The following is a 7,180-nucleotide window of genomic DNA, read 5'->3' as shown; positions in this document are numbered from 1 at the left end:
CCCTCCGTCTGGTTAAAATATGAGAGTGTGGCATTGCCTTTTCACTCCTCGTGGAGCTATCTGCTAGGCGCTGCACTATCAGGTGTGGAGCGGGCCTGTACCAGGGTTGCCACGCTGGCCAGGCGTGCAACGCCTGGTAGTAAGGCGCTACTCAGTAGGATGCAACGCTTGGCTGTCGGGCGCTGCACGAAAGGTCACCTGAGTGATTTGTTTTCAAACACGATTCAATTTGTGAAATACTTTCGTCCACATGTCAATTTTGTGAGTTTTGCCTAAATGGAGGGGAGCACAATGACGGAGCAAATAAGTCTCGTCCAGACTGGACCAGCCCGACATGAGAGCGGTGGCGCTGGCAAGGTCAGCCAACACGTTGTTGGCCCAGCTATAGTCAGACCGGCCGAAGGCACGCAATCTCCATTGATGGCTCTTCTCGGACTGACAAGGACTCTCTGGGCAAGGCCATGAAACATCAAGCCGCGCGCAATTTGGACTCTGCACCACGTATATCTTCCGCAAAATCTTTTCATTCCTTCTCGGATTCTCACATTTCCTTTACTTCAAAGAATGTTGGAGTATCTATTGGAAAGAGTGATCATGAAATAAAGTTGTTAGTTGGGGTGCTCAAACGTATGGAGATAGACCATTTAAAGGTTTCTTCAAAATGTTTGAATACCCTTCCTAACCCCGAGACGGGGAGGAGGAGGTGGTTGCCACATATGATGGTCCACTTCTTTCGCACTTGGTTGGTGAGGTTACCAAGGTTAGAATGGATGAAGTGTTTTATGACTACACGGTGTCTTCACGTAAATCAAAGTCACATTCCTCTAAATAGAAACAAAAACCGCCCAAGAACGCCAAGTCATCCACATCAACACGAGTTTCCACAAGAGAGACATGTTTTGGAATAGAAGAGGTCTAACAGAATTGGCTAAACATAAACACGTAACAGAATTGGCTAAACATAAACACGTTGGTGATTGTGTACAGGAACTTGGGCTAGATTTTGTGGCTATTTCCGAGGCTGGTAAACGAGACTTCCTTGTGACCGTCTTGGATCACCTTGCGGGTGGTCACTTTTTCATATTGTTGACGACCATGTGATTCGACCATCACAGGCGACCTTAATGCAAGGAAGGAACATACTTGATGGAGTAGTCATTTTTCATGAGACCGTTCACGAGATGCATCGAAATAACATGAGTGGGATTATCTTCAAAATTGACTTCGAAAAGGCCTATGATAAAGTAAAGTGGTCATTCCTTCAACAAACCCTTAGAATAAAAGGTTTCTCTGAGAAATGGCATGAATGGGTCCAAACTTTAATTTCGGGAGGTAGTGTGGAGATTAAAGTCAATGATGACCTAGGACTACGTCATGGTGACCCACTTTCTCCAATGTTGTTTAACATTGTTGCTGACAAGCTAGCAATATTGATTGAACGTACTAAGCAGGACAGATAAATTGCAGGAGTTGTGCCTCACCTTGTCGATGGGGGCTCTCCATTTTGCAATATGCCGATGATAAGATTCTCTCTATGGAACATGACCTAGATAAAGCTAGGAATCTGAAACTTTTGCTTTCAGCCTTCGAGCAAATGCCTGGTCTTAAAATAAACTTTCATAAATGTGAATTATTCTGCTTCGGAAAAGCCAAAGAGGCGGCTGCACAGTATGCATATTTGTTTGGTTGTGAAGAAGGCCAATTCCCGATCAATTATCTGGGAATTCCGATTCACTATTGGCGTCTCACTATTGCAGACTGGAAACATGTGGAAGAACGCAAAGAAAAACGATTGAGTAGTTGGAAAGGTACGTTTCTCTCTATTGGGGGATGATTTGTTCTGGTAAACTCAGTTCTCACAAACATGGTTCTCTATATGCTATCGTTTTCCTAATCCCTAAAGGGGTCTTGTAGAGGATGGATTATTTTAGATCCAGAATCTTTTGGCAAGGAGATAGCGAAAAATATCGGCTCACCGAATGGTGCGTGGTTTGTCGACCGAAGGACCAGGGAGTTCTAGGCATTCATGACCTTAAGGTCAATAATGATGACTTACTAAATAAATGGCTTTTCAAGCTTATTACTAAGGAGGGTGTTTGGCAAACTCTGCCACGCAATAAGTATCTAGGTCAAATAACGGTGTCCCAGGCATATTGGAAGCCAGGGGACTCAATTTTTTGGGCAGGCCTAATGTCAGCAAAGAAGCATGTTTTCCGTTTCGGGTCTTTTGCGATAAAGGACGGCTCAAAGATTTGTTTTTGGGAGGATAAGTGGTTAGGAAGCACCACTCTTTGAAAACAATATCTGGCCTTGTACCGTATTGTCCGTGATAAGAACGATACACTCGCACAAGTGCTCGGCCCCAACCCCCCAAATGTATCTTTTCGCGGGCCTTGGTTGCCTCCCACCTCATGTCATGGCAACAACTGTTATCTAGATTGGAAACGGCCAACCTGACAGAAGGATAGAATGTGTTTCGTTGGAATCTCACCACATCAGGATCTTTCACAGTTAACACTATGCATCGTGCTCTCATGTATTATGAGATTCAAGTCGATAATAATAACCAAATATGGAAATCCAAGATACCACTAAAAATAAAGATTGCCATGTGGTATCTTCGGAGATGTGTCGTGCTAACTAAAGACAACCTCGCTCGACGCAACTGGCAAGGAAGGAAGTAGTGTAGTTTTTGTGCCCACGATGGTGCAATCAAACACCTCTTTTTACAATGCAACTTTGCGCTTTCTACTTGGCCAGTCATTCAAATTGCTTCAAATTTGTACCCGCTCACAAGTGTTTGCCAATATATATGGTCACTGGTTGGACGGAATACCAAATAGCACACTGGTAAGGGTGGGAGCGTCTGCCTTATTATGGTCGCTTTGACAAAGTAGAAATGAATTTTGTTTTTCCAATGGCACACTCTCTTCTTTGTTGTAGGTTATTTTTCACGCATTGACTTCGTACGTGGCCGATGTTAAACCGTATGGATTACCAGCCGTTGTTCAAGCCCGTGTGTACGCGGTTGGAGCAGGTGGTCACAGAGGTTTTCACTCAACATGGGTGGTCGACTACTCCTTTGACATAGGCATATTGTCAGTCTTATAGCGCTTTACTAATGTCTATTTGTCGTTATGTTATATTTTTAGTCGGACTCGTTATTCTTGGCTGTGTGCATCCTGAATATGCAGAGGCCGGGTGTCGCTCATGATGTATTGTATCTGCTTGATACTACATACTGAGTTAATAAAACTCCCTTTATCCAAAAAATGCTTAATAATTAAGTAAAGGCTCGATAAACAATTTTTTTGTTATACCCTTGAGTCCATCATTTTTGTCATACACTTGTTCCGCGACACAATTTCTCGATCCAACCGACCCTCGTTCATGACAACTAGAAATTTCGTTTTAGGGAAGCTTGAACATTGTGGTTGTTTATTTTGGAGTGAATTCCACATTTTATCCCCTAGATATGCATTTGTGATGCTAATTACTCTGAGTGAAAAATCGTCTAGAATACTAATCCACTTTAATCCCCTCAACTCACCATAAGGATAACTAACTTAACCCGCGCGGCGGCACGCCGCGCCCGTCTGTACATCATGATAGAATCATGAACCATTATTATAAGCTAAAGAAAATATATGTGGTGGCTTCACATGTGTTACATGCTATTACATGAAGAAAAGCACATTGAAGAGCCTTGTGTTGATTATTTGGCTAATTGATTGGTTGTTTATCTTAGTTGATGTGTTCTCCAAGAGTTTTTCAGGTTCGTGTAAGTTTAATTGTATGTTTTTTGTCACATTTTGTTTGGTTTTCATCTTCATATGCAGCTTCATGTGCTCGGATTTAACTCTTTTTTTTGGTTTGATTATTCCGGTTTTGTTAATTTCATGTGAGATAGATGATAGTTGGCCTAAAGTATACCTAGGAAAAATTTCTACTTTCCATCCAAAATGGAGAGTAGCATTTTCTTTGTTCTCCAAAGAAAGCACATCCTGATCTCTTCTCTTTTCCACTGATTTTGAAGAGAACAAAAAAAAAGACATGCCTTAATTTGACAGCCAAGAGGTGCATGTTGAATCAAATTTTAGACGAATAATACACAAATATATGAATAGAGACCCTTGGGTATGTGTATAACTATGTTGTAATCTGAGCAATGCTACACGCACGGGCACCTGTGTATAACTATATTGTGGAGAAGACACATGTGAGTGCGTCAAACCGGTTTATGCCCCAGACCCGGTATATGGCTAGGCTGGGGATTCCGGCTTTTAATGTTAGGATTAGGTGAGTGATCTGGGTAGTGGCCCAGCTAGCACCTCTTCATCATATAGATAGGAGTAGCGACATATGTTGCCTAGATGGTGGATTCAGGATTATTGTTGTAACACTTTGTAAGGTCCTCGAGAATAATTAATAAAGTGGCCGTATGCATCTCTCAAATGCAGAGGCCGGGGGTCATCCGCCTTTTCTAAAAAAACACGCACGGGCATATTTTTACTAAATTTACAGGATGCTTAGCTGGGTTCAATTGATTGAAAGAAAAGCGGGTGAGGGGCCCATACCCTTGAAAATCAGGAGGATGGAGATTAGTTAGCGAGAAGAATCCGATAGAAAAACCCGTATAGTATGTCGTTCTAGAATTTTAGTTGTAATCTAGGTGGACAGACTGAAACTAAAGCTTGAAATTAGGCTTTTGTAGAAATAGTGTAATGGCAAGGAGATTATTTCAGTGAACTACTACCACATGAGTAAAGATATATATGGACTATAGTTTAAGATTAAGCTCGCTGTGTGTAAGAATTGCATCGTCGGCATATGGATCTCATGGCTGGTACTTCACTACTCATTATGTGTTAGGAGCGGCCAATGACCAGAGATACGTGTCTGGAACATGCAACGACCACAAGTAACACTACATCTATAGAAATTAAAAAATCAACTTGACATGTCATTGAGTGTGTACGTTTTAAATTACTAACTGAGAGCACTGCGTACGTCTAATAAGTAGACCGAAGAAACAAGAATGAATTAGGCGTCTGTAAAGAGAAGGTCAAAAAAGTAGGCAAGAGAACGGAGCAGTAGATCTCCACCCCAGGTGTTGCCGTGACCGCGGCCCTCGTCCTTGCGCTCCACCTCGAACTGCAAGTCTGCAACCACCAGCCAACTTTTCTCTTGCTATCACCATTTTTTGAAGCTCTACCGCAGGAACGTCCCAGCTCTCCGCTGACGACAGTGGATGCCCAGTCACCTATATTACTCATCTTGGGGATGTTCCTGGCCATATATCTCGTCGGGTTCAGCTCCTGGAACACGCTGGCTGCGGATGCGCGTCCTCCTCTCTTCCTGCAGTCGCCACATCCTCTCTGGCGGATTCAGGAATTGAACATTGGGTGTTCAAAAAACAAAAATCCCACCCTAGCAGTGAAGCCAATGGTTCATGGCAATATAAAGTTTTCAAATCAATGGCCTTCCCCTTGTTTTCTGATGCTATATTGCCTACAATTCAAAGACAGTGGCCTCATTCTGTTACTCAATTGGAAGGTCGACTAATGAAATCAATCAGATCAGCAAAATGACATGTACAGAGCTATCTTTCTCTATATCCAAACAGAAGCTACACATGTACAGGTCAACAAATGCAATTTCAGAATGAAACTTTGGAGGGGCTTCACCTAATCACCTTAGGGTTGGATATTGAGTTTGTTGGCCCGAGACGTGTCCCATGATCCCCGGCCCTCAACGACCTCGGCGGCGGCCGCCGCGCCGCTCATCGATCCCCACCGTGCGAACAGTCTATCCTGTAGCATCCCATCTGCAGCGGCGGGCATGGCACTGCACGGATCCATCCCGTCCGGTGTCGACGGCTTTGTTGAGCTCTCCCTCGCCTGGCTTGGACCGGGCACAATAGTTTTTTTTAGCCAAAGACCGAGCGAAGTAGTTTGTGGGCTCAAGGGACTGGTTATGCTCGTGGACTGCTAGGCATGTTGCCAATTGGCTATTTGCTTGTCGGCCACAAGTGGGCTACTACATATCGTATCTCAAGCACGTAGGCTACGATTTTTGTCATACTCCTATATATATGATTTTTTTTGGCAGAAAAATTTGGGTGTACATCTGTACACCCATGACAAATACTGGATCCGCCCCTGCTTTCATGTAGTCCATCGCGTCCCCAGGATCGACGCTCTGTCAATCTAGATGTCCACAAAAACACACATTCAGATTTACTCCCAATATTCTACCCATTAATTTTCCAAGATCGATTGACGATTGGTCTTTACCTTGATGATCCTGGGCACGACGGAGGTAGCCTGGAGAGACGGTTCATGGTTGTTGAGGCGCTTACGACGCCGGCACTCAACCATCAGGTTCTTGGAGGGCATGCCCTCCACCCTCTTCTTCCTCGACGCCGGCATACATAGGAGCTGCCGCCATCGCGTAAGGGCAGAACGCGCCACCGTCCGCGCCCGGCAGCCCGGGATCTACCACGCAGGCGTCGAGGCGTCACATGGCGCTGGTGATTTTACTGCTCGCCGCTGCTGGGCCGGCCAGTGTAGATAGGACGACCGAAGTGGGCAAAAAGCGGCACGAGGCATCCAACGATAGCCTCATCGTCGCCACCGAGGAGGGTGAGCATTCCGTTGCGAGAGCCGCCGCTGCCGCTGGAGTCAACGGTGTGGCAACCAGCGGGCCGCACGGCCACCGACCTGGACGGCGTCGCTCAGCACCGACTTCAGCTTTTCCTTTGGACCTCTGCATTGCCGCAGTAGCTGTCTGTCGCTCTCGCTCCGCCCGCGTGGAACGACCCGGAGGCAGTCGACTGTCCAGACTCTAGGAGATCGCAATGAACCCGCCCGGGGAGTCGGCAGCGCCATGGCCGATGTACCCACTATGGCAACGGCTGCACATCGTCCTTCGCTGGCAAACAAAAGAGCATGCATAGTCGACGACGGCGAGGACGGACTGTCAAGGCGAACATGTCGGGTGTGAAGGACTGGAGCAAGTAGAAGAGAAGCACATCCGGCGAGAGCTTTGACGCGAACTCGGCGCCGGCCTCTCACCCCGCCGTCCGTGTGCAGTGTGGTTCCCTCACCGGCTCCTTCCGTGCTCTTCTCGTCGTCACCCCAAGGCAAGGAAAAACGAAAGCAGGAAAGCCCGTATTATA

The 7,180-nt window shown here is 45.7% G+C and overlaps 1 pseudogene; it reads right to left on the bottom strand.

The window, feature by feature from the left end:
* The window catches only part of LOC123038326 (E3 ubiquitin-protein ligase RING1-like), a 15,502-nt pseudogene extending 8,612 nt beyond the window's left edge, over positions 1-6,890 (bottom strand).
* Between the last annotated feature and the right edge of the window lie 290 nt (positions 6,891-7,180).

Source organism: Triticum aestivum, chromosome 2A (genome assembly GCF_018294505.1).
Source record: "Triticum aestivum cultivar Chinese Spring chromosome 2A, IWGSC CS RefSeq v2.1, whole genome shotgun sequence".
Taxonomy (NCBI): Eukaryota; Viridiplantae; Streptophyta; class Magnoliopsida; order Poales; family Poaceae; genus Triticum; species Triticum aestivum.
This window is presented reverse-complemented; position numbering and strand designations above follow the sequence as displayed.